Source organism: Leuresthes tenuis, unplaced genomic scaffold (genome assembly GCF_036924035.1).
Source record: "Leuresthes tenuis unplaced genomic scaffold, fLeuTen1.0.hap1 SCAF_18, whole genome shotgun sequence".
NCBI classification, from domain to species: domain Eukaryota; kingdom Metazoa; phylum Chordata; class Actinopteri; order Atheriniformes; family Atherinopsidae; genus Leuresthes; species Leuresthes tenuis.
In genome coordinates this window covers 25,792,193-25,818,059 of record NW_027325372.1, presented here as the reverse complement: position 1 = coordinate 25,818,059, position 25,867 = coordinate 25,792,193, and the positions used below count along the sequence as shown (strand labels likewise).

At 41.3% G+C, this 25,867-nt stretch overlaps 5 non-coding genes across 5 annotated transcripts; 1 reads left to right on the top strand and 4 right to left on the bottom strand.

Annotated features, from left to right (window-relative positions):
- Positions 1 to 1,590: 1,590 nt before the first annotated feature.
- LOC140276069 (U2 spliceosomal RNA) lies at positions 1,591 to 1,774 on the bottom strand. The gene has a single exon (XR_011908757.1). It is a non-coding gene; the product is annotated as a U2 spliceosomal RNA (small nuclear RNA).
- A 308-nt stretch (positions 1,775 to 2,082) lies between these two features.
- On the bottom strand, positions 2,083 to 2,196 carry LOC140276426 (U5 spliceosomal RNA). Its single transcript, XR_011909021.1, has one exon. It is a non-coding gene; the product is annotated as a U5 spliceosomal RNA (small nuclear RNA).
- Positions 2,197 to 15,220: 13,024 nt separating this feature from the next.
- Positions 15,221 to 15,334, top strand: LOC140275775 (U5 spliceosomal RNA). Its single transcript, XR_011908492.1, has one exon. It is a non-coding gene; the product is annotated as a U5 spliceosomal RNA (small nuclear RNA).
- Positions 15,335 to 18,483: 3,149 nt separating this feature from the next.
- LOC140276073 (U2 spliceosomal RNA) lies at positions 18,484 to 18,667 on the bottom strand. Its single transcript, XR_011908761.1, has one exon. It is a non-coding gene; the product is annotated as a U2 spliceosomal RNA (small nuclear RNA).
- A 308-nt stretch (positions 18,668 to 18,975) lies between these two features.
- Positions 18,976 to 19,089, bottom strand: LOC140276331 (U5 spliceosomal RNA). The gene has a single exon (XR_011908933.1). It is a non-coding gene; the product is annotated as a U5 spliceosomal RNA (small nuclear RNA).
- Positions 19,090 to 25,867: the final 6,778 nt, after the last annotated feature.

Here is a 25,867-nt window from a genome sequence, read left to right as displayed (position 1 = left end):
AGAGTATAAGTTGAAGAGTTTGTGAATAAAGGTGTGCGCACACATAGTGAGCTGTAGGAAAATAGGCAGGGAGCAATGCCGGCTGGGGTATATGTTCTTGTATGTTGTCTGACTGTTTGATTTGAATGTGTTGTGTAAGTGTCCTGTTGAATGTTACATGTTTGGGCTTTGACACGCTTCACTGTGGTTGTTAACTGTGTGGTGTGTCCTGAAATGTTATATGTTTGGGCTGTGTGACATGCTTAATGCTTGTCAGTAGCTACCCACTTATTCATATATAGCAACTGACAACGTAAGAAGTCCGGACACACTTTGATAGAGTAGTTGTAGAAGTATCCTTATTGATAATAGATAAACTAATTCATAGTGATAGAACAGTAGATGAACAGGTGCCTGCACATGTCTCACGAAAATAAAATGGATGTATGATTGCTGACGGCAGAGCAATACTGCCAAACTTATGAGTTCTTGTGGCAAACTTGATTCAGTGTCTTGACGTGTATACGCTGTTTCGCTGACTTGATTGTCACAAGAAACAAAGTGTGTTTGATAAGATCCGACCATTTTATTACGGGAGGATCAGTATGTATGGATTCTGATGTGACTGATAAACCCATTCGTATCTTAAGCACAATCTAATACGTCAGACAACGCCCTGGCACACGATAAAAAAAAAAGAGAGAGCGGTTTTGTGTCCCCACAGTCCATAATGTAGAAAAGAGAGAAAAAACCCTTTCTGATTTGGTGTGTGTGCTCATAGTGCAGAGTGTAGAGAAAAGAAAGCCGTTTTGGTGTCACGGGTGTTGTGACTTACACACACACATTTCTAAATTGAGAAAGGAAATTATTTTAGAGGAAGCACTAGAGTTTAGATCCCACATTTGTTGATAGGCATTCATTTATTTCTTCACTTCTGATAAAAATGATAAGACTGAACTAAAGAATTGGAGGCCCATCACACTTTTAAACTTTGACTGTAAACTTTTTAGCAAGGTTTTAACGACACGGATGTCCTCTGTTTTAGAGGAGGTAATTCACCCAGACCAGGCTTGTGCCATCTCAGAGAGACAACTCACCGACAGCCTCGTACTGATTCGAGACATCATTGATTACGCTAGAGACAGAAACACCCGGCTTGTCATCTTAAATTTAGACTTTGAAAAAGCTTTTGATCGGGTCTCGCATCAATATCTCTTTCAGGTGTTGCAGCCATCGAATAGGGCCCGATTGTTCCTACTTGGTGAGATTTGCTTGGTTGAGACTTCTGCTCCCCCCCTTGCTCCTCGGCTGACCAAGTAGGAACAATCGGGCCCTATTCGATGGCTGCCTTGTCTTTTACTCTGTGCAAAAGACAAGGCAGCCACAAACACCACGGGAACACCGTATTGAGGCTTTGTTCTGACCACTCATTCGGTGTCGCGTTTCTTTCAAGCAATTCTCCCGGTTAGCTCGCACTCGGCTCGCTCCCAGAGCTGTGTTAAAGTCTACTTCGCATTCACTCTCTTTTCTCAGCAGATTAAAAGAAAGTTTCATCTTGGGCTCCCTGAAACTTCCATCTTGCACCGCTGTTTGCTTTTTCACAAGAGCAGAGAAGAGCGCACCGTTCCCAGCGGCACTGCAGTACTGGGTCGATGCTTGGAGTGAACGGAGCAAGCTTCTTTTTCAACTCCTATTCTTAAAAATCCATTTAATATGTAGTCCTCGTATAGAGGACATATTAAACTGATAAGAACAGATACTAAACTTGATCTTAGCCAAAAGGCCGAGAAGCGATAACTGTCCACTGTTTCAGGTCCGAGGGCCCTTGCTGGCACAATGCGCACTTGTAGCAGTGTTCTTTTTATGGCCATAGGTGGCCAGAGTGTCACGTTGCACCTCCGCCCACCCGCTGCACTGAGCACTCTTCAGCCCTTTTAAATGGTATAACTTTGCACTCCCGCATGCTCCAGCAAGCACCATTCAAGCAACAACTTTGCACTCCATCTTCGAACATTGGCACAATCGCAACAAGTAAGGCGACTCTACTCAGAGAAGTCACTCTGCACAGTAACAAGATTTCTTTTGCACAGACAGAAAGGGCTTCACCCGCAAAGGTAAAGCCTGCCAAAAATAGAAACAACTCATTAGTGCTGCTCTCCACGAAAGTCTTTAGTAAAAGGCGAAAGACTTGTATGTTATGAAGAGAAACCAGAGTACGATTATCCGTCACTGCAGGAGCAGGGCATCAGGCTAGTTGCCATAGCCACCTTCCCCATGGTGAGCGTTGCTTGGTTGAAACGCTTGCCCCTGTGCAATCGACAAGGCAGCAACAAAAACACCACGGGCACACCGTATTGAGGCTTTGTTCTGACCGCTCATTCGGTGTCGCGTTTCTTTCAAGCAATTCTCCCGGTTAGCCCACACTCGGCTCGCTCCCAGAGCCGTGTTAAAGTCTACTTCGCATTCACTCTCTTTTCTCAGCAGACTCTTGGGATTTTATCTATAAAATTAATTCCTTCACTCAAACTATGTTAAAACTGCTTTGTCCTTCATATTTACCATGTCTAGAAAGATTTAAACAAAAAAAAAACAATGTTGTACTTTGCAGTAAAAGAAAGAGCAAATCTAAAGTTTCAGGAATCCGAGAATAAGCTTACTTTCATGAGTTCTTCACGATTTCGGATTTTGCTATAAATGAATTCCTTCACTCAAACTAAATAAAAACTGCTAAACCGCTAATCTGTTACATGTAAGGCAGATGTCAAATTCACTGAAATAGGATCTAAGGGTATTCGGCCAATCGAGCTGTAGCAGCTTTAGTAAAAGAGTATAAGTTGAAGAGTTTGTGAATAAAGGTGTGCGCACACATAGTGAGCTTTAGGAAAATAGGCAGGGAGCAATGCCGACTGGGGTATATGTTCTTGTATGTTGTCTGACTGTTTGATTTGAATGTGTTGTGTAAGTGTCCTGAAATGTTATATGTTTGGGCTGTGTGACATGCTTAATGCTTGTCAGTAGCTACCCACTTATTCATATATAGCAACTGACAACATAAGAAGTCTGAACATACTTTGATAGTAGTTGTAGAAGTATCCTTATTGATAATAGATAAACTAATTCATAGTGATAGAACAGTAGATGAACAGGTGCCTGCACATGTCTCACGAAAATAAAATGGGTGTATGATTGCTGACGGCAGAGCAATACTGCCAAACTTATGAGTTCTTGTGGCAAACTTGATTCAGTGTCTTGACGTGTATACGCTGTTTCGCTGACTTGATTGTCACAAGAAACAAAGTGTGTTTGATAAGATCCGACCATTTTATTACGGGAGGATCAGTATGTATGGATTCTGATGTGACTGATAAACCCATTCGTATCGTAAGCATAATCTAATACGTGAGACAACGCCCTGGCACACAATCAAAAAAAAAAAGAGAGAGCGGTTTTGTGTCCCCACAGTCCATAATGTAGAAAAGAGAGAAAAAAGCCTTTCTGATTTGGTGTTTGTGCTCACAGTGCAGAGTGTAGAGAAAAGAGAGAAAAGAAAGCTGTTTTGGTGTCACGGGTGTTGTGACTTACACACACACATTTCTGAATTGAGAAAGGAAATTATTTTAGAGGAAGCACTAGAGTTTAGATCCCACATTTGTTGATAGGCATTCATTTATTTCTTCACTTCTGATGAAGTTTCAACAATAAACAACAAACTTTGTATCATGAGAAAGAACCAGACTCATTCTTCAGGAATCCGAAAATAAGCTCTATTTTACGAGTTATGCACGAATTCGGATTCTCCTATAAAACGAATTCCTTAACTCTAACCAAGTTAAGACTGCTTTGTCCTTCATATTTATTCATGTCTAATCAAGTTTCAACGATAAACAACGTTGTACTTTGTAGAATGAGAAAGAACTTCTTCAGCAATAAGCATCTCTCGACATATGACGAAATACAGATTTTGCTATAAAATTAATTCCTTCTATCAGCCTGACTTAAAACTGTTTGTCCTCCTTATTTATCCACTTCAAATCAAGTTTCAACAATTAAAAAAATGTTGTAGTTTGAGAAAAAACAACTTCATCTTAAGCAATCAGTAGGGTAAGAAAGGGTAAGAAAAGGTGCAAATGCCAACCATACATCACTAAAAGGTGGAGCGGAAGTATTCGGCTGCAAGTAGGTGCGAATGCCTGACAATGTATGATCAAAAGAGGGAGCGGAGGTTTTCGGCTGCAAGGTCTGAATGTCCAACCATAATTTGTAAAAACCGGGGAAGAAAAGGCTCGAAAGCCCGACTATACACCATCAAAAGCGGGAGCGGAGGTGTTCTGCTGCAAGTAGGTGTGAATGTTTGACCATAATTTGTAAAAAGTGGGTAAGAAAAGGTTCGAATGCCCGACTATATATTAACCAAAGCAGGAGGAGAGGTCTTCGGATAAGAGTGGTTGAGAATTTACAACCATAATCTATAAAATGCGGTGAAAAAAAAGGTGTGAATACCCCATAGAACACTAAAAGGTAGAGCGGAAGTGTTCGGCTGCAAGAAGGTGTGAATGTCTGACCATAGTTTGTAAAAAGCGGGTAAGAAAAGGTTCGAATGCCCGAACATACACCATCAAAGGAGGGAGCGGAGGTGTTCCGCTGAAAGAAGGTGTGAATGTCCGACCATAGTTGGCAAAAAGCAGGTAAGAAAAGGTTAAAATACCCGATTGTACACAATCAATAGCGGGAGCAGAGTTGTTCCGCTACTAAAAGGTGTGAAAGTCCGAACATGGTTTGTAAAAAGCGGGTAAGAAAAGGTGCGAATGCCCGACAATGTATGATCAAAAGAGGGAGCGGAGGTTTTCGGCTGAAATAAGGTCTGAATGTCCATCCATATTTTGTAAAAATCTGGGAAGAAAAGGCTCGAAAGCCCGACTATACACCATCAACAGCTGGAGCGGAGGTGTTCAGCTGCAAGAAGGTCTGAATATCCATCAATAATTGCTAGAAAACATGGAAGAGAATTTTCGAATATCAAACCGCACATGATCATAAGCGGGAGAGGAGGTGTTCAAATGCAAGAAGGTGTGAATGTCCACCCATAATTACTGCAAAATGGGTAAGAAAAGGTACGAATGCCCAACCATACATGATCCTAACAGGGAGCGGAGGTGTTTGGCTGCGACAAGGTGTTTATGTCCACCCATAATTAATGAAAAGCGGGCAACAAGTAGGTTTGAATACCCATCATCAAAAGCAGGAGTGGATGTGTTCGGCTACGATAAGGTTTGAATGTCTGACCATAGTTTGTAAAAAGCGGGTAAGAAAAGGTTCGAATGCCCGAACATACACCATCAAAGGAGGAAGCGGAGGTTTTCGGCTGAAAGAAGGTCTGAATGTCCATCCATAATTTGTAAAAATCGGGGAAGAAAAGGCTCGAAAGCCCGACTATACACCATCAACAGCTGGAGCGGAGGTGTTCAGCTGCAAGAAGGTCTGAATGTCCATCAATAATTGCTAGAAAACATGGAAGAGAATTTTCGAATATCAAACCGCACATGATCATAAGAGGAGAGGAGGTGTTAAAATGCCAAAAGGTGTGAATGTCCACCCATAATTACTGCAAAATGGGTAAGAAAAGGTACGAATGCCCAACCATACATCATCAAAAGCAGGAGTGGATGTGTTCGGCTACAAGAAGGTTTTAATGTCCGACCATAGTTTGTAAAAAGCGGGTAAGAAAAGGTTCGAATGCCCGAACATACACCATCAAAAGAGGGAGCGGAGGTGTTCCACTGTAAGAAGGTGTGAATGTCTGACCATAGTTGGTAAAAAGCGGGTAAGAAAAGGTTAAAATACCCGACTGTACACAATCAATAGCGGGAGCGGAGTTGTTCGGCTACTAAAAGGTGTGAAAGTCCGACCCTGGTTTGTAAAAAGCGGGTAAGAGAAGGTGCGAATGCCCGACAATGTATGATCAAAAGAGGGAGCGGAGGTTTTTGGCTGCAAGAAGGTCTGAATGTCCAACAATAATTTTGTAAAAACCGGGGAAGAAAAGGCTCGAAAGCCCGACTATACATCATCAAAAGCGGGAGCGGAGGTGTTCAGCTGCAAGAAGGTCTGAATGTCCATCAATAATTGCTAGAAAACATGAAAGAAAATTTTCGAATATCAAACCACACATCATCATAAGCGGGAGAGGAGGTGTTCAGCTGCAAGAAGGTGTGAATGTCCGACCATAGTTTGTAAAAAATGGGTAAGAAAAGGTGCGAATGCTCAACCATACATCATAAAAAGCAGGAGTGGATGTGTTCGGCTAAAAGAAGGTTTGAATGTCCGACCATAGTTCGTAAAATGCGGGTAAGAAAAGGTTTGAATGCCCGAACATACACCATCAAAAGAGGGAGCGGAGGTGTTCCGCTGTACGACGGTGTGAATGTCCAACAATAGTTGGTAAAAAGTGTTTGAATGTCTGACCATAGTTTGTAAAAAGCGGGTAAGAAAAGGTTCGAGAGCCCGAACATACACCATCAAAAGAGGGAGCGGAGGTGTTCCGCTGTAAGAAGGTGTGAATGTCCAACAATAGTTGGTAAAAAGCGGGTAAGAAAAGGTTAAAATACCCGACTGTACACAATCAATAGCGGGAGCGGAGTTGTTCGGCTACTAAAAGGTGTGAAAGTCCGACCATGGTTTGTAAAAAGCGGGTAAGAGAAGGTGCGAATGCCCGACAATGTATGATCAAAAGAGGGAGTGGAGGTTTTCGGCTGCAAGAAGGTCTGAATGTCCAACCATAATTTGTAAAAAACGGGGAAGAAAAGGCTCGAAAGCCCGACTATACACCATCAAAAGTGGGAGCGGAGGTGTTCAGCTTCAAGACGGTCTGAATGTCCATCAATAATTGATAGAAAACATGAAAGAAAATTTTCGAATATCAAACTGCACATGATCATAAGCAGGAGAGGAGGTGTTAAGCTGCAAGAAGGTGTGAATGTCTACCCATAATTACTGAAAAATGGGTAAGAAAAGGTGCGAATGCTTAACCATACATCATCAAAAGAGGGAGCGGAGGTGTTCCGCTGTAAGACGGTGTGAATGTCCAACCATAGATGGTAAAAAGCGGGTAAGAAAAGGTTAAATTACCCGACTGTACACAATCAAAAGAGGGAGCGGAGTTGTTCAGCTAAGAGAAGGTGTGAAAGTCCGACCTTGGTTTGTAAAAAGCGGGTAAGAAAAGGTTCGTATGCCCGAATATACACCATCAAAAGCGGAAGCGGAGGTGTTCGGCTGCAAGATATTGTGAACGTCCGACAAAAGTTCGTAAAAAGCAGTTAAGAAAAGGTTCGAATATCTAACCAAACATAAGAATGAGTCTTTTCCGCTGTAGAATGCCCGACTATAGACCATCAAATGCGGGAGCGGAGGTATTCGGCTCTGAGTAGGTGTGAATGTCCGACCATAATTGCTGAAGAATGTGTTAGAAAAGGTAAGAATGCTGGACCATACATCATCAAAAGCGGTAGAGGTGGTGTTCGGCTGCAAAAAGATGTGACTGTTCGACTAAAGTTTGTAAAAAGTGGGTAAGACAAGGTGCGAATGCCTGACAATGTATGATCAAAAGCGGGAGCGGAGGTGTTCAGCTGCAAGAAGGTCTACATGTCCATCAATAATTGCTAGAAAACATGAAAGAAACTTTTCGAAAATCAAACCGCACATGATCATAAGCGGGAGAGGAGGTGTTCAGCTGCAAGAAGGTGTGAATGTCCACCCATAATTCCTGAAAAATGGGCAAAAAAAAGGTGTGAATGCCCAACCATACATCATCAAAAGCAGGAGTGGAAGTGTTCGGCTACAAGAAGGTGTGAACGTCCAAGCAAAATATGTAAAAAGAAGTTAAGAAAAGGTTCGAATATCCAACCAAACATAATCAAAAGCGGGAGCAGAGCTGTTCGACTGCAAGTAGGTGTGAATGTCAGATCATAATTTGCAAAAAGGCTGATGAGAAAGGGTGAGAATGCCCGACTATACATCATCAAATGCGGGAGCGGAGTTGTTCGGCTGTGAGTAGGTGTGAATCTCCGACCATAATTGCTGAAAAATGTGTTAGAAAAGGTAAAAATGCCGGTCCATACATCATCAAAAGCGAGAGAGGTTGTGTTCGGCTGCAAGTAGGTGTGAATATCCAGCCATAATTACTCACAAACGGGTAAGAAAAGGTAGTATTGCCAGACCATATATGATCAAAACAGGGAGCGGAGGTGGTTCAGCTGCAAGAAGGTTTGAATGTCAAACTAAAGTTCAAATATATTAACAAAAGCGGGAGGAGAGGTCTTCGGATAAAAGTGGTTGAAAATTTCCGACCATAATGTATAAAATGCGGTGAAAAAAAAGGTGTGATAGAACACTAAAAGGTGGAGCGGAAGTGTTCGGCTGCAAGAAGGTGTGAATGTCCGACTATATTTGGTGAAAAGCAGGTGAAGCAAGGTCTGAATGCCCAACCTTACATCATGAAAAGCGAGATCAGAGGTGTTTGGCTGCAAGAAGGCCATAGTTTGCCAAAAGCGGGTAAGGTGCGAATGTCCGACTAAATATCAACAAAATTTGGGGCGGAGGTTTTCGGATGCAAGTGGGTGTGAATATCCCACCATACAAGTATAGTGGAGAGGAAGCTGTGAATAGCCGACCATAGTTTGGAAAAAGCGGGTAAGAAAAGGTTTGAATGCCCGAACATACACCATCAAAAGAGGGAGGTGTTCGAAGTATGTACGAAGGTGTGAATGTCCGGCCATACTTGGTAAAAAGCGGGTAAGAAAAGGTTAAAATACCCGACTGTACACAATCAATAGCGGGAGCGGATGTGTTCGGCTACAAGAAGGTGTGACAGTCCGACCATGGTTTGTAAAAAGCGGGTAAGAAAAGGTGCGAATGTCCGACAATGTATGATAAAAAGAGAGAGCAGAGGTTTTCGGATACACAAAGGTTTGAATGTCCTACCATAGTTTGTAAATAGCGGGTAAGAAAAGGTTCGAATGCCCGACTATACACCATAAAAAGCGGGAGCGGAGGTGTTCCGCTGTAAGACGGTGTGAATGTCCGACCATAGTTGGTAAAAAGCGGGTAAGAAAAGGTTAAAATACCCGACTGTACACAATCAATAGCGGGAGCGGAGTTGTTCGGCTGCAAGAAGGTGTGAAAGTCCGACCATGGTTTGTAAAAAGCAGTTAAGAAAAGGTTCGAATATCCAACCAAACATAATCAAAAGCGGGAGCAGAGCAGTTCGACTGCAAGTAGGTGTGAATGTCCAGCCATAATTACTCACAAACGGGGGAAGAAAAGGTAGTATTGCCAGACCATACATGATCAAAACAGGGAGCGGAGGTTCAGCTGCAAGGTGTGAATGTCTGACTATAGTTTGTAAAAAGCGGGTAAGACAAGGTGCGAATGCCCAACAATGTATGATCAAAAGAGAGAGCGGAGGTGTTCGGCTGCAAGGTCTGAATGTCCAACCATAATTTGTAAAAACCGGGTAAGAAAAGGCTCGAAAGCCCGACTATACATCATCAAAAGCGGGAGCGGAGGTGTTCAGCTGCAAGAAGGTGTGAATGTTCGACTAAAGTTTGTAAAAAGCTGGTAAGACAAGGAGCGATGTCCCGACATTGTATGATCAAAAGCGGGAGCGGAGGTGTCCAGCTGTGAGTAGGTGTGAATGTCCGACCATAATTGCTGAAAAATGTGTTAGAAAAGGTAAGAATACTGGACCATACATCATCAAAAGCGGGAGAGGTGGTGTTCGGCTGCAAGAAGGTGTGAACGTCCGACCAAAGTTTGTAAAAAGCAGTGAAAAGCGAGAAAAAGCATTTCGTGAGTTCTGCATGATTTGGGATTTTGCTTATAAAATGCATTACTTCACTCAAACTATGTTAAAACTGATTTGTCCTTCATATTTACAATGTCTAGAAATATTTAAACAAAAAAACAACGTTGTACTTTGCAGTAAAAGAAAGAGCAAATCTAAAGTTTCAGGAATCCGAGTATAAGCCTGCTTTCATGAGTTCTGCACGATTTTGGATTTTGCTATAAAATGAATTGCTTTGCTCAAACCAAGTTAAAACTGCTTTGTCCTTCCATATTCATCAATGTCTAGATCGACTTCAACAAAGAAAAACATTGGACTTTGCAGTAGAAGAAGTTGAAATCCATCTACACATTGATAAATATGAAGGACAAAGCAGTTCCCACTTGTCCATAAGAAAATAAGCTTATTCTCGGATTCCTGATCCTTCAGTGTTGCTCTTTCTTCTACTGCAAAATACAATGTTGTTCTTTGTTGAAGTCGATCTAGACATCGATAAATATGAAGGAAAAAGCAGTTTTAACTTGGTTTGAGTGAATGAATTCATTTTATACATAAAATCCGAAATCGTGCAGAACTCATGAAAATAAGCTTATTCTCGGATTCCTAAAACTTTTGATTGGCTCTTTCTTTTACTGCAAAGTACAACGTTGTTTTTTTGTTTAAATCTATCGAGACATTGATAAATATGAAGGTAAAAGCCGTTTTAACATAGTTTGAGTGAAGGAATTGATTTTATAGATAAAATCCCAAATCATGCAGAACTCCTCAAAAGGGGCGTATGGCTTAATCACAAGTGTGGTTCTTTCTCATTCAGGGTAGTATGAGGAAGTTTATGCTTGAAATATATGTAGAAATGGGTACATATGAAGGACAAAGCAGTGTTAACTTAGTTTGAGTGAAGGAATTCATTTTATACATAAAATCCCAAATCATGCAGAACGTATGAAAAGAAGCTTATTCTCGGATTCCTGATCCTTCAGTTTTGCTCTTTCTTCTACTGCAAAATACAATGTTGTTCTTTGTTGAAGTCGATCTAGACATTGATAAATATGAAGGAAAAAGCAGTTTTAACTTGGTTTGAGTGAATGAATTAATTTTATACATAAAATCCGAAATCGTGCAGAACTCATGAAAATAAGCTTATTCTCGGATTCCTAAAACTTTTGATTTGCACTTTCTTTTACTGCAAAGTACAACGTTGTTTTTTGTTGAAATCTATCTAGACATTGATAAATATCAGCCGAAACTCTGCTGTCGCTTTTGATAATTTATGGTTGGGCATTCTTACCTTTTCTTACCCGCTTTTTACAAATTATGATCTTACATTCACACCTACTTGCAGTCGAACACCTTCTCATCCACTTATGATCATGTGCGGTTGGGCTTTCGCACCTTTTCTTACCCATTTTTCAGTAATTATGGGTGGACATTCAGACCTTCTTGCAGCCGAAAACCTCCGCTCCTCTTTTGATCATACATTGTCGGGCATTCACACCTTGTCTTACCCGCTTTTTACAAACTTTAGTCGGACATTCAAACCTTCTTGCAGCTGAACCACCTCCGCTCCCTGTTTTGATCATATATGGTCTGGCAATACCACCTTTTCTTACCCGTTTGTGAGTAATTATGGCTGGACATTCACACCTTCTTGCAGCCGAACACAACCTCTCCCGCTTTTGATGATATATGGTCCGGCATTCTTACCTTTTCTAACACATTTTTCAGCAATTATGGTCGGAGATTCACACCTACTCACAGCCGAACAACTCCGCTCCCGCATTTGATGGTGTATAGTCGGGCATTCTCACCCTTTCTCATCAGCTTTTTGCAAATTATGATCTGACATTCACACCTACTTGCAGTCGAACAGCTCTGCTCCCGCTTTTGATTATGTATGGTTGGATATTCGAACCTTTTCTTAACTGCTTTTTACAAACTTTGGTTGGACGTTCACACCTTCTTGTAGCCGAACACATGCACTCCTGCTTTTGATGATGTATAGTTGGGCATTCACACCTTTTTTTTACCCATTTTTCAGGGATTATGGGTGGACATTCACACCTTCTTGCAGCTGAACACCTCCTCTCCCACTTATGATCATGTGTGGTTTGATTTTCGAAAATTTTCTTTCATGTTTTCTAGCAATTATTGATGGACATTTAGACCTTTTTGCAGCTGAACACCACCTCTCCCGATTTTGATGATGTATGGACCGGCATTTTTACCTTTTCTAACACATTTTTCAGCAATTATGGTTGGAGATTCACACCTACTCACAGCCGAACAACTCCGCTACCGCATTTGATGGTGTATAGTCGGGCATTCTCACCCTTTCTCATCAGCTTTTTGCAAATTATGATCTGACATTCACACCTACTTCCAGTCGAACAGCTCTGCTCCCGCTTTTGATTATGTTTGGTTAGATATTCGAACCTTTTCTTAACTGCTTTTTACAAACTTTGGTCGGACGTTCAAAATATCTTGCAGCCGAACACCTCCGCTTCCGCTTTTGATGGTGTATATTCGGGCATACGAACCTATTCTTACCCGCTTTTTACAAACCAAGGTCGGACTTTCACACCTTCTTTTAGCTGAATAACTCCGCTCCCTCTTTTGATTGTGTACAGTCGGGTAATTTAACCTTTTCTTACCCGCTTTTTACCATCTATGGTCGGACATTCACACCGTCTTACAGCGGAACACTTCCGCTCCCTCTTTTGATGATGTATGGTTAGGCATTCGCACCTTTTCTTACCCATTTTTCAGTAATTATGGGTAGACATTCACACCTTCTTGCAGCTGAACACCTCCTCTCCCGCTTATGATCATGTGCAGTTTGATATTCGAAGATTTTCTTTCATGTTTTCTAGCAATTATTGATGGACATTCAGACCGTCTTGCAGCTGAACACCTCCGCTCCCACTTTTGATGGTGTATAGTCGGGCTTTCGAGCCTTTTCTTCCCCGGTTTTTACAAATTATGGTTGGACATTCAGACCTTCTTGCAGCCGAAAACCTCCACTCCCTCTTTTGATCATACATTGTCGGGCATTCGCACCTTTTCTTACCCGCTTTTTACAAACCATGGTCGGACTTTCACACCTTTTAGTAGCCGAACAACTCCGCTCCCGCTATTGATTGTGTACAGTCGGGTATTTTAACCTTTTCTTACCCGCTTTTTACCAACTATGGTTGGACATTCACACCTTCTTACAGCAGAACACCTCCGCTCCCTGTTTTGATTATGTATGGTTTGACATTCGCACCTTCTCTCACCCGCCTTTTACTATGGTCGGCCATTCACAGCTTCCTCTCCACCATACTTGTATGGTGGGATATTCACACCCACTTGCATCCGAAGACCTCCGCCCCCACTTTTGTTGATATTTAGTCGGTCATTCGCACCTTACCCGCTTTTGGCAAACTATGGCCTTCTTGCAGCCAAACACCTCTGATCTCGCTTTTGATGATGTAAGGTTGGGCATTCAGACCTTGCTTCACCTGCTTTTCACCAAATATAGTTGGACATTCACACCTTCTTGCAGCCGAACACTTCCGCTTTTAGTGTTCTATGAGGCATTCACATATTTTTTTTCACCGTATTTTATAGATTATGGTTGGAAATTCTCACCCACTCTCATCCGAAGACCTCTCCTCCCGCTTTTGTTAATATTTAGTCGGGCATTCGAACCTTTTCTTACCCGCTTTTTACAAATTATGGTCGAACATTCACACCTACTTGCAGCTGAATACTTCCGCTCCACCTTTTAGGTATGTATGGTTGGCATTTGCACCTCTTTTTATACGGATTGCTGAAGATTAAGTTGTTCTTTCTCAAACTACAAATTTTTTTTAATTGTTGAAACTTGATTTGAAGTGGATAAATAAGGAGGACAAACAGTTTTAAGTCAGGCTGATAGAAGGAATTAATTTTATAGCAAAATCTGTATTTCGTCATATGTCGAGAGATGCTTATTGCTGAAGAAGTTCTTTCTCATTCTACAAAGTACAACGTTGTTTATCGTTGAAACTTGATTAGACATGAATAAATATGAAGGACAAAGCAGTCTTAACTTGGTTTGAGTTAATGAATTCGTTTTATAGGAGAATCCGAATTCGTGCATAACTCATAAAATAGAGCTTATTTTCGGATTCCTGAAGAATGAGTCTGGTTCTTTCTCATAATACAAAGTTTGTTGTTTATTGTTGAAACTTCATCAGAAGTGAAGAAATAAATGAATGCCTATCAACAAATGTGGGATCTAAACTCTCGTGCTTCCTCTAAAATAATTTCCTTTCTCAATTTAGAAATGTGTGTGTGTAAGTCACAACACCCGTGACACCAAAACAGCTTTCTTTTCTCTACACTCTGCACTATGAGCACACACACCAAATCAGAAAGGCTTTTTTTCTCTCTTTTCTACATTATGGACTGTGGGGACACAAAACCGCTCTCTCTCTTTTTTTTTTATGCTTAAGATACGAATGGGTTTATCAGTCACATCAGAATCCATACATACTGATCCTCCCGTAATAAAATGGTCGGATCTTATCAAACACACTTTGTTTCTTGTGACAATCAAGTCAGCGAAACAGCGTATACACGTCAAGACACTGAATCAAGTTTGCCACAAGAACTCATAAGTTTGGCAGTATTGCTCTGCCGTCAGCAATCATACACCCATTTTATTTTCGTGAGACATGTGCAAGCACCTGTTCATCTACTGTTCTATCACTATGAATTAGTGATCTATTATCAATAAGGATACTTCTACAACTACTATCAAAGTATGTCCGGACTTCTTATGTTGTCAGTTGCTATATATGAATAAGTGGGTAGCTACTGACAAGCATTAAGCATGTCACACAGCCCAAACATATAACATTTCAGGACACACCACACAGTTAACAACCACAGTGAAGCGTGTCAAAGCCCAAACATGTAACATTCAACAGGACACTTACACAACACATTCAAATCAAACAGTCAGACAACATACAAGAACATATACCCCAGCCGGCATTGCTCCCTGCCTATTTTCGTACAGCACACTATGTGTGCGCACACCTTTATTCACAAACTCTTCAACTTATACTCTTTTACCGAAGCTGCTACAGCTCGATTGGCCGAATACCCTTTGATCCTATTTCGGTGAATTTGACATCTGCCTTACATATAACAGATTAGCGGTTTAGCAGTTTTAATTTAGTTTGAGTGAAGGAATTCATTTTATAGCAAAATCCGAAATCGTGAAGAACTCATGAAAGTAAGCTTATTCTCGGATTCCTGAAACTTTAGATTTGCTCTTTCTTTTACTGCAAAGTACAACGTTGTTTTTTTTGTTTAAATCTTTCTAGACATGGTAAATATTAAGGACAAAGCAGTTTTCACATAGTTTGAGTGAAGGAATTCTGGTTTCTCTTCATAACGTACAAGTCTTTCGCCTTTTACTAAAGATTTCTGTGGAGAGCAGCACTAATGAGTTGTTTCTATTTTTGGCAGGCTTTACCTTTGCGGGTGAAGCCCTTTCTGTCTGTGCAAAAGAAATCTTCTTACTGTGCAGAGTGACTTCTCTGAGTAGAGTCGCCTTACTTGTTGCGACTGTGCCTATGTTCGAAGCTGGAGTGCAAAGTTGTTGCTTGAATGGTGCTTGCTGGAGCATGCGGGAATGCAAAGTTATACCATTTAAAAGGGCTGAAGAGTGCTCAGTGCAGCGGGTGGGCGACACTCTGGCCACCTTGAAAACCGAGGTTACATCCACTACCAGGGGCAGCCCAAGTTCTGCCGCAAGTGTGGTGAGCATGGGCACCTGGTTGAGGCTTGTACCAAGGTGTTATGTGGGAAGAGCAGAGAAATTGGGCAAACTTTTGGAGAGTGTCCAAATGGCAGGAAATGTAATCTCTGTGGAGAATTAAATCACCTCTTCAGAGATTGCCCTAAATCTTTTGCCAACAAATTAAAGACGGTAAAGCCACAGTCAAGCCAACAAAGAGAAGGACCAAAGGTGGCAGTTGGTGAACAAAGTGAAGAGGTTGACCCAATAAATTCAAACTTCCCGCCAAAAGCTTGGATTGGAAGTGAGGAGCAAAAAGGGGAGGGGCCTGTAGAGGCCTCACCACTCAGTGTTGAAGTCTGTGAGAATTCACAGGCAGAGGGTGGAGCTACGCTAAATGAGGAGGAAGAGCAGACAGGTGAGTCTAGTGAAGATACTCACCTCCCCGAAGGTCAACAGCCGAAGAGGACGGCATCTGAGCCTCTGATTCCCCAGTGGTATCAGAGAAGAGGGGAAGGGTTAGGTCCCTTTCAGACAGTTCTTCAGTGGAAGAACCTAGAGTCTTCCCCTCCGACTCACCAAATGAGGTCTCCTTTTTAACTTCAGCTCTGCAATCAACCCCCAGGGACTCAAAGTTAAATGCAACATTGCGTCAGAGGCCAACACCGAGAGTCCGAAAAGGAAATATAGATCACCCTACTCACTTTTCACCTAAAGAAATGAAGGAAGAGCTAGTTTCCCAAGAAATAACCTGTGTGTAATTTGTTTTGATAACTTAGAAAAACGAAAATGACATACCTACTTTCCTTTATGCTTTTAATGGTTCTCACCTTCTCAACACTAAATGTGAGAAGTGTGAAATCAAAGACAAGAGCCCAGAGTATTTTATCCTTCTTAGACTCCATAAAATCAGATGTGTTTTTAATACAAGAATGTGGACTACCTTTTTTAAAAAACCATAGACAATGGGAGGAAATGTGGCCCCATTTATCGATATGGAGTGGCTCAAATCAAAATAAAAATGATGGTGTGGCCATTCTAATTAAAAATCCGCATGTTCTGGTGAAAGGTAGCACAGTGGTGAGAGACGGACGGGCACTTTTAGCACACTTGAATTTTATGGGGCAAGACTTTAACCTCTTAAATATTTATGGTTTCAATGGAAAAAATGAAAGGTATGACCTTTTAGAAGATATACAGCTTTACATGCTAGGGCAAGTACCTTTAGTTGTAGGAGGGGATTTTAACTGTATCTTGAGCAGGAAAGATAGAAAAAGAGCAGGGGTAGATTTTAAAGTGGATAAGACTTCGATTTTACTTCAGGGCATATGCAGGGATTTTAAGCTTACTGACTGTTTTAAAACCATGCATCCCAGAGAGGAGGGCTTCACCTGGTTTAGTCATGATGGCACCAGAGCTTCTCGCATTGATTATTTCTTTACTAGAGATTGCCCACCCACTGATGTTAGATTAACCCCTGTTTTCTTTTCAGACCACCTTATGCTCTCCTGCACCCTTTCACCCCCTTCTGGTGTGACGGTAGGAAGTGGTCTGTGGAAACTCAACTGTTCCCTGTTGGAGGATGAAATCATAGTCAGTCAGTACAGGGAATGTTATAAAGAGTGGCAGACCCTTCAAGACCTCTACGAAACACATGCACAATGGTGGGAAATGGTGAAGGAAACGACCCAGACTTTTTTTAAACAGCAAGGTAAACGTAAAAAAAAGGAAAGAGAATAGATGTATGATGGGACTACATAAACGCTTACAGCGCTACTTTAAACTAAATCAGTGTGGCATAGACTTTAAAGAAGAAATCAAAGATGTCAAAAAGGAAATGTCAGTTTTAGCAGAAATAAAGAGTAAAGGAATTTTTGTAAGAAGCAGGGAGCAGGAAATTGAGGAAGGTGAAAAAGAAAGAAAGTTATAAATAAAAAGGAGTGTATTCAAAATCTAAAAAGAGAAGATGGGTTTTTAACAAAATCCACACAAGAGATGATTGAAACTGTACATACCTTTTATAGTAACATGTACAAAGAGAAACCAGTGCACTTGGAAACATCGGCAGAAATCTTAAAATTCGTTGACAAAACCGTAAAAGAGAATGCACACTTGACACAGAATTTTACTGCTTTAGAGTTAAAAAAATGCCTAACAGGTTTTAAGAGAAGTCGAGCTCCGGGTTTAGACGGGCTTCCTGCAGAATTCTATCTGACCTATTGGGACCTTTTATCATCAGACATTTTAGATGTTTTTAAAGATTTTGAAAAACTCGACCGACTGCCTGACAGTTTTAGAGTGGGAATAGTGACTCTACTTTATAAAAAAAATGATAAGACTTACCTAAAGAATTGGAGGCCCATCACACTTTTAAACTTTGACTGTAAACTTTTTAGCAAGGTTTTAGCGACACGGATGTCCTCTGTTTTTGAGGAGGTAATTCAACCAGACCAAGCTTGTGCCATCTCAGGGAGACAACTCACCGACAGCCTCGTACTGATTCGAGACATCATTGATTACGCTAGAGACAGAAACACCCGGCTTGTCATCTTAAATTTAGACTTTGAAAAAGCATTTGATCGGGTCTCGCATCAATATCTCTTTCAAGTAGAAACAATCTATTCGATGGCTGCCTTGTCTTTTACTCTGTGCAAAAGACAAGGCAGCCACAAACACCACGGGAACACCGTATTGAGGCTTTGTTCTGACCACTCATTCGGTGTCGCGTTTCTTTCAAGCAATTCTCCCGGTTAGCCCGCACTCGGCTCGCTCCCAGAGCCGTGTTAAAGTCCACTTCGCATTCACTCTCTTTTCTCAGCAGATTAAAAGAAAGTTTCATCTTGGGCTCCCTGAAACTTCCATCCTGCACCGCTGTTTGCTTTTTCACAAGAGCAGAGGAGAGCGCACCGTTCCCAGCGGCACTGCAGTACCGGGTCGAGGCTTGGAGTGAACGGAGCAAGCTTCTTTTTCAACTCCTATTCTTAAAAATCCATTTAATATGTTGTCCTCGTATAGAGGACATATTAAACTGATAAGAACAGATACTACACTTGATCTTAGCCAAAAGGCCGAGAAGCGATAACTGTCCACTGTTTCATGTCTGAGGGCCCTTGCTGGCACAATGCGCACTTGTAGCAGTGTTCTTTTTATGGCCATACGTGGCCAGCGTGTCACGTTGCACCTCCGCCCACCCGCTGCACTGAGCACTCTTCAGCCCTTTTAAATGGTATAACTTTGCACTCCCGCATGCTCCAGCAAGCACCATTCAAGCAACAACTTTGCACTCCAGCTTCGAACATTGGCACAGTCGCAACAAGTAAGGCGACTCTACTCAGAGAAGTCACTCTGCAAAGTAGCAAGATTTCTTTTGCACAGACAGAAAGGGCTTCACCCGCAAAGGTAAAGCCTGCCAATAATAGAAACAACTCATTAGTGCTGCTCTCCACGGAAGTCTTTAGTAAAAGGCGAAAGACTTGTATGTTATGAAGAGAAACCAGAGTACGATTATCCGTCACTGCGGGAGCAGGGCATCAGGCTAGTTGGTATAGCCACCTTCCCCATGGTGAGCTTTGCTTGGTTGAGACGCTTGCACCCCCCCCCCTTGCTCCTCGGCTGACCAAGTAGGAACAATCGGGCCCTATTCGATGGCTGCCTTGTCTTTTACTCTATGCAAAAGACAAGGCAGCAACAAAAACACCACGAGAATCCCGTATTGAGGCTTTGTTCTGACCGCTCATTCGGTGTCGCGTTTCTTTCAAGCAATTCTCCCGGTTAGCCGACACTCGGCTCGCTCCCATAGCCGTGTTAAAGTCTACTTCGCATTCACTCTCTTTTCTCTGCAGACTCTTGGGATTTTATCTATAAAATGAATTCCTTCACTCAAACTATGTTAAAACTGCTTTGTCGTTCATATTTACCATGTCTAGAAAGATTTAAACAAAAAAAACAACGTTGTACTTTGCAGTAAAAGAAAGAGCAAATCTAAAGTTTCAGGAATCCGAGAATAAGCTTACTTTCATGAGTGCTTCACGATTTCGGATTTTGCTATAAAATGAATTCCTTCACTCAAACTAAATTAAAACTGCTAAACCGCTAATCTGTTACATGTAAGGCAGATGTCAAATTCACCGAAATAGGATCTAAGGGTATTCGGCCAATCGAGCTGTAGCAGCTTCGGTAAAAGAGTATAAGTTGAAGAGTTTGTGAATAAAGGTGTGCGCACACATAGTGAGCTGTAGGAAAATAGGCAGGGAGCAATGCCGGCTGGGGTATATGTTCTTGTATGTTGTCTGACTGTTTGATTTGAATGTGTTGTGTAAGTGTCCTGTTGAATGTTACATGTTTGGGCTTTGACACGCTTCACTGTGGTTGTCAACTGTGTGGTGTGTCCTGAAATGTTATATGTTTGGGCTGTGTGACATGCTTAATGCTTGTCAGTAGCTACCCACTTATTCATATATAGCAACTGACAACATAAGAAGTCTGGACATACTTTGATAGTAGTTGTAGAAGTATCCTTATTGATAATAGATAAACCAATTCATAGTGATAGAACAGTAGATGAACAGGTGCCTGCACATGTCTCACGAAAATAAAATGGGTGTATGATTGCTGACGGCAGAGCAATACTGCCAAACTTATGAGTTCTTGTGGCAAACTTGATTCAGTGTCTTGACGTGTACGCTGTTTCGCTGACTTGATTGTCACAAGAAACAAAGTGTGTTTGATAAGATCCGACCATTTTATTACGGGAGGATCAGTATGTATGGATTCTGATGTGACTGATAAACCCATTCGTATCTTAAGCATAATCTAATACGTGAGACAACGCCCTGGCACACAATCAAAAAAAAAAAAGAGAGAGCGGTTTTGTGTCCCCACAGTCCATAATGTAGAAAAGAGAGAAAAAAGCCTTTCTGATTTGGTGTGTTTGCTCATAGTGCAGAGTGTAGAGAAAAGAGAGAAAAGAAAGCCGTTTTGGTGTCACGGGTGTTGTGACTTACACACACACATTTCTGAATTGAGAAAAGAAATTATTTTAGAGGAAGCAGTAGAGTTTAGATCCCACATTTGTTGATAGGCATTCATTTTTTTCTTCACTTCTGATGAAGTTTCAACAATAAACAACAAACTTTGTATTATGAGAAAGAACCAGACTCATTCTTCAGGAATCCGAAAATAAGCACAAATTCGGATTCTCCTATAAAACGAATTCCTTAACTCAAACCAAGTTAAGACTGCTTTGTCCTTCATATTTATTCATGTCTAATCAAGTTTCAACGATAAACAACGTTGTACTTTGTAGAATGAGAAAGAACTTCTTCAGCAATAAGCATCTCTCGACATATGACGAAATACAGATTTTGCTATAAAATTAATTTCTTCTATCAGCGTGACTTAAAACTGTTTGTCCTCCTTATTTATCCACTTCAAATCAAGTTTCAACAATTAAAAAAAAATTGTAGTTTGAGAAAGAACAACTTAATCTTCAGCAATAAGTATAAAAAGAGGGTAACAAAAGGTGCAAATGCCAACCATACATCACTAAAAGGTGGAGCGGAAGTATTCAGCTGCAAGTAGGTGTGAATGTTCGACCATAATTTGTAAAAAGTGGGTAAGAAAAGGTTCGAATGCCCGACTAAATATTAACAAAAGCGGGAGGAGAGGTCTTCGGATGAGAGTGGGTGAGAATTTCCTACCATACAAGTATGGTGGAGAGGAAGCTGTGATTGGCCGACAATAGTAAAAAGCAGGTGAGAAAAGGTGCGAATGTCAAAACATACATCATCAAAAGCAGGAGTGGATGTGTTCGGCTTCAAGAAGGTATGAATGTCCATCAATAATTGCTATAAAACATGAAAGAAAATTTTCGAATATCAAACCGCACATAATCATAAGCTGGAGAGGAGGTGTTCCGCTGCAAGAAGGTGTGAATATCCACCCATAATTACTGAAAAATGGGTAAGAAAAGGTGCGAATGCCCAACCATACATCATCAAAAGCAGGAGTGGATGTGTTCGGCTACAAGAAGGTTTGAATGTCCGACCATAGTTTGTAAAAAGCGGGTAAGAACAGGTTTGTATGCCCGACTGTACACAATCAAAAGAGGGAGCGGAGTTGTTCAGCTACAAGAAGGTGTGAAAGTCCGACCATGGTTTGTGAAAAGCGGGTAAGAACAGGTTCGTATGCCCGAATATACACCATCAAATGCGGGATCGGAGGTGTTCGGCTGTGAGTAGGTGTGAATCTCCAACCATAATTGCTGAAAAATGTGTTAGAAAAGGTAAGAATGCCGGTCCATACATCATCAAAAGCGGGAGAGGTGGTGTTCGGCTGCAAGTAGGTGTGAATGTCCAGCCATAATTACTCACAAATGGGTAAGAAAAGGTAGTATTGCCAGACCATACATGATCAAAACAGCGAGCGGAGGTGGTTAAGCTGCAAGAAGGTGTTAATGTCCGACTAAGGTTTGTAAAAAGCGGGTAAGAAAAGGTGCGAATGCCCGACAATGTATGATCAAAAGAGGGAGCGGAGGTTTTCGGCTGAAAGAAGGTCTGAATGTCCAACCATAATTTGTAAAAACCGGGGAAGAAAAGGCTCGAAAGCCCGACTATACACCATCAAAAGCTGGAGCGGAGGTGTTCAGCTGCAAGAAGGTCTGAATGTCCATCAATAATTGCTAGAAAACATGAAAGAGAATTTTCGAATATCAAACCGCACATGATAATAAGCGGGAGAGGAGGTGTTCAGCTGCAAGAAGGTGTGAATGTCCACCCATAATTACTGAAAAATGGGTAAGAAAAGGTGCGAATTCCCAACCATACATCATCAAATGCACGAGTGGATGTGTTCGGCTACAAGAAGGTTTGAATGTCCGACCATAGTTTGTAAAAAGCGGGTAAGAAAAGGTTCGAATGCCCAAACATACACCATCAAAAGAGGGAGCGGAGGTGTTCCGCTGTAAGAAGGTGTGAATGTCCAACCATAGTTGGTAAAAAGCAGGTAAGAAAAGGTTAAAATACCCGACTGTACACAATCAATAGCGGGAGCGGAGTTGTTCGGCTACTAAAAGCTGTGAAAGTCCGACCCTGGTTTTAAAAAGCGGGTAAGAAAAGGTTCGAATGCCCGAACATACACCATCAAAAGAGGTAGCGGAGGTGTTCCGCTGTAAGACGGTGTGAATGTCCGATCATAGTTGGTAAAAAGCGGGTAAGAAAAGGTTAAAATACCCGACTGTACACAATCAAAAGAGGGAGCGGAGTTGTTCAGCTAAGAGAAGGTGTGAAAGTCCGACCATGGTTTGTAAAAAGCGGGTAAGAAAAGGTTCGTATGCCCGAATATATACTATCAAAACCGGAAGCGTAGGTGTTCGGCTGCAAGAAGGTGTGAACGTCCGACCAAAGTTTGTGAAAAAGTAGTTAAGAAAAGGTTCGAATATCTAACCAAACATAATCAAAAGCGGGAGCAGAGCTGTTCGACTGCAAGTAGGTGTGAATGTCAGAGAATAATTTGCAAAAAACTGATGAGAAAGGGTGAGAAATCCCGACTATACACCATCAAATGCGGTAGCGGAGTTGTTCGGCTGTGAGTAGGTGTGATTCTCCAACCATAATTGCTGAAAAATGTGTTAGAAAAGGTAAGAATGCCGGTCCATACATCATCAAAAGCGGGAGAGGTGGTGTTCGGCTGCAAGTAGGTGTGAATGTCCATCAATAATTGCTTTAAAACATGAAAGAAAATTTTCGAATATCAAACCTTACATGATCATTAGCGGGAGAGGAGGTGTTCAGCTGCAAGAAGGTGTGAATATCCACCCATAATTACTGAAAAATGGGTAGGAAAAGATGCGAATGTCCAACCATAAATCATCAAAAGCAGGAGTGGAGTTGTTCAGCTACAAGAAGGTATGAAAGTCCAACCATGGTTTGTAAAAAGCGGGTAAGAGAAGGTTCGAATACCCGAATATATACCATCAAAAGCGGAAGCGGAGGTGTTCGGCTGCAAGAAGGTGTGAACGTCCGACCAAAGTTTGTAAAAAGCAGTTAAGAAAAGGTTTGAATATCCAACCGAACATAATCAAAAGCGGGAGCAGAGCTGTTTGACTGCAAGTAGGTGTGAATGTCAGATCATAATTGCTGAAAAATGTGATAGAAAAGACTAGAATGCCGGACAATACATCATCAAAAGCGGGAGAGGTGGTTTTTCGGCTGCAAGTAGGTGTGAATGTCCAGCCATAATTACTCACAAACGGGGGAAGAAAAGGTAGTATTTCCAGACCACACATGATCAAAACAGGGAATGGAGGTGGTTCAGCTGCAAGGTGTGAATGTCTGACTAAGGTTTGTAAAAACCGTGTAAGACAAGGGGCGAATGCCCGACAATGTATGATCAAAAGAGGGAGCGGAGGTTTTCGGCTGCAAGGTCTGAATGTCCAACCACAATTTGTAGAAATCGGGGAAGAAAAGGCTCGAAAGCCCGACTATACACCATCAAAAGCGGGAGAAGAGGTGTTCAGGTGCAAGAAGGTCTGAATGTCCGACCAAAAATTACTGAAAAATGGGTAAGAAAAGGTGCGAATGCCAAATCATACATCATCAAAAGCAGGAGCGGATGTGTTCGGCTACAAGAAGGTTTGAATGTCCAACCATAGTAAGTAATAGGCGGGTAAGAAAAGGCTCGAATGCCCGACTATATACCATCAAAAGCGGAAGCGGAGGTGTTCGGCTGCAAGACGGTGTGAACATCCGACCAAAGTTTGTAAAAAGCAGTTAAGAAAATGTTCGAATATCCAACCAAACATAATCAAAAGCGGGAGCAGAGCTGTTCGACTGCAAGTAGGTGTGAATATCAGATCATAATTTGCAAAAAGCTGTTGAGAAAGGGTGAGAATGCCCGACTATACACTATCAAATGTGGGAGCGGAGGTGTTCGACTGCAAGTAGGTGTGAATCTCCGACCATAATTGCTGAAAAATGTGTTAGAAAAGGTAAGAATGCCGGACCATATATCATCAAAAGCGGGAGAGATTGTGTTCGGCTGCAAGTAGGTGTGAATGTCCAGCCATAATTACTCACAAACGGGTAAGAAAAGGTACTATTGCCAGACCATATATGATCAAAACCGGGAGCGGAGGTGGTTCAGCTGCAAGAAGGTTTGAATGTCCGACTAAAGTTTGTAAAAAGCGGGTAAGACAAGGTTTGAATGCCCGACAATGTATGATCAAAAGAGGAGCGGAGGTTTTCGGCTGCAAGAAGGTCTGAATGTCCACCCATAATTACTGAAAAATGGGTAAGAAAAGGTGCGAAAGCCCAACCGCACATGATCATAAGTGGATGAGAAGGTGTTCGACTGCAAGTAGGTGTGAATGTAAGATCATAATTTGTAAAAAGCGGGTAAGAAAAGGTAAGAATGCCCAACCATAAATTATCAAAAGCGGCAGCAGAGTTTCGGCTGGTATTTATCAATGTCTAGATAGATTTCAACAAAAAACAACGTTGTACTTTGCAGTAAAAGAAAGAACAAATCAAAAGTTTTAGGAATCCGAGAATAAGCTTATTTTCATGAGTTCTGCACGATTTCGGATTTTATGTATAAAATGAATTCCTTCACGCAAACTAAGTTAACACTGCTTTGTCCTTCATATGTACCCATTTCTACATATATTTCAAGCATAAACTTTCTCATACTACCCTGAATGAGAAAGAGCCAAACTTGTGATTAAGCCATACGACCCTTTTGAGGAGTTCTGCATGGTTTGGGATTTTATCTATAAAATTAATTCCTTCACTCAAACTATGTTAAAACGGCTTTTACCTTCCTATTTATCAATGTCTCGATAGATTTAAACAAAAAAAACAACGTTGTACTTTGCAATAAAAGAAAGAGCAAATCAAAAGTTTTAGGAATCCGAGAATAAGCTTATTTTCATGAGTTCTGCACGATTTCGGATTTTATGTATAAAATGAATTCATTCACTCAAACCAAGTTAAAACTGCTTTTTCCTTCATATTTATCAATGTCTAGATCGACTTCAACAAAGAACAACATTGTATTTTGCAGTAGAAGAAAGAGCAAAACTGAAGGATCAGGAATCCGAGAATAAGCTTCTTTTCATACGTTCTGCATGATTTGGGATTTTATGTATAAAATGAATTCCTTCACTCAAACTAAGTTAACACTGCTTTGTCCTTCATATGTACCCTTTTCTACATATATTTCAAGCATAAACTTCCTCATACTACCCTGAATGAGAAAGAGCCACACTTGTGATTAAGCCATAC